The sequence below is a fragment of the Mchenga conophoros genome, linkage group LG5 (genome assembly GCF_057382185.1).
Source record: "Mchenga conophoros isolate Kocher_MC1m ecotype Shallow Benthic linkage group LG5, M_conophoros_male_GT1.1, whole genome shotgun sequence".
Classification (NCBI taxonomy): domain Eukaryota; kingdom Metazoa; phylum Chordata; class Actinopteri; order Cichliformes; family Cichlidae; genus Mchenga; species Mchenga conophoros.
In genome coordinates this window covers 1,718,481-1,720,601 of record NC_140530.1, presented here as the reverse complement: position 1 = coordinate 1,720,601, position 2,121 = coordinate 1,718,481, and positions in this window count along the sequence as shown.

Below are 2,121 nucleotides of genomic sequence, written 5' to 3'. Positions count from 1 at the left end.
CATTACTGGTACACTGGTGCAGCACATGTCAGTGAGATTCTTGTGTGCAAGCTTCACAAACAACAGTGGTGTCCAAAATATAAGAAACATAAAAAATAAATAAATAAAATATAAGAAATATATAAAAAAAAAGCAATGAATGGCATGAATGTATGTACAAATAAAAAGAATGCATGCACATATATACATACACATGTGTATATGTGTGTATATACATAAGTATAACACAAGAGGAAGTGGTGAACAGAGTGTGACTGGATGATCCTCCCTGCTTTCCTCAGGCTCACCTCCAGTTATCCTTTTGGAACACAGCACCATATACTAATATTAGTGATGGGACGTTCTGTATCGAGGCTTCGGAGCGTGTGTCGAGTAATGGAGGGGGCGTTTCCGCGAAGCGCGTATCGAGGCTTGCTTCATTTATGGGAGGAGCTGAAAATGATGACGTCCGAAGCCTCGCTGCCCGGCTGTACCACGTGACTGGTTCATGAAGCGGTTCGAACTTTGCCGCGAGATATGACAGCGATATAAACCCCTCAGACTTCATTCAAAATGTGGGTGTTTGATGGAGAGTTGTTAGTGAGAGTTTGGAGACAGTTTGGAGGTTTATGAGAGTGAGGAGAGAAAGTCAGGAGAGAATGGAGCCAGCTAAGAAGAGGAGGATGTCCTCCCCTGTGTGGGAACATTTTGATCTTATTCCTCCCAACAAGGTATGTAAATTTCTACAGAAGATGTATTTTCATAATACTGATGGTGCAATACAATTTATGTTAAGCTGTCGTTACTTGTGTACAAGGTGAAGTGTTTGCTATGTGCCAGGGAGCTGGGATATAACAACAACACCTCATCCATGCTTAGGCACTACAGAGCTTTGCATGAGAATAAGGGGAACACAGATTGTGGAGCAAGACCAGGTGAGCCATCAAATGCAATGATAATATAGCATGCAGTAATGTTACTAAATGATATAACAATATTATACAACTGTTATAAGTTACGTGTGTGATATTTATATCTGTGCTTTGTCTTTATTGTCTTTCCTCAGGAGAACAATCTCCAATAGATGAAGACCTGGTCAGCATGGTGATTGAGGACTCCCAGCCATTTAGCATTGTGGAGGACAAAGGATTCAAAAGATTTGTTAAATCATTAAATCCCAGCTATGTTCTCCCCACTAAAAAGGTCATAAAAGCAGTGAAAATGTAGTTTTTACAGAATAAAATGTGAACAGGCAGGACTGAGGCTCAAAGCCTCAGTGTGTAGCTGTCCATACCTCAACGTTACAAAAGCACAACTACTGTCCACACCCCAACCACACCTCACCTCACAGTAAATGATCATTTCCATTTCAAGCATTTCCAAATAATCATGTTCCATACTGCCACTATAAATATACACAGTATGCTGCCATCACTACAATATACATGTTTTACACACTCCTTTTGTTGTTGACATTTACAGGCTGTGTGCAAAAGGCCACACTCTTCAAATTCATGCCAGCTATTATTTTTACGTCCAGTAGGTGTCCTGCTAGAGCAAATGAAGCTTCATGAAGCTTCTCGTTGGGGTGAACCAATTGGATGAAAAGCTTCAGTGCTTCATGGGGCTTCATCTGCCCATCACTAACTAATATCATTTTATTAGATTAATACAGCACAAGGTTCCGTTTTGCACAGAAACGTCCTACTTTTTACTTTCTTTGACTATTTTTCACAACCTGCACTTTCAGTTTTACTTGAGTAAAAAAGTTAAATCAATACTTTTACCAGAATGTTTTAATAAGCATGTCACCTCCTACTGAAGTATATAATGTCTCTTTTTGGCCACCTCTAACACACACAGACACACAGGTATCCCACATTAGCCCCAGGCTAAATAACATCAGTGCCAAACACGTATCGCAGGCTTGACAGGCTTCGGTCCAACTATATTTACAGCGCGTTTCCATCCGGCTGGCTTTTCTATTACATTCAGACAGACAGCGAGAAATTTCAGAATTACAGTATCCGAGGAGTAAACACCGCGTCGACAACACAGGCAGCAGCTTATTGAAGTGAAACTCATAACTGACGCTTTCCCATCATTTGTGCAGAGAGCAGGCCCCTCCTCCTCCGAAGAGTA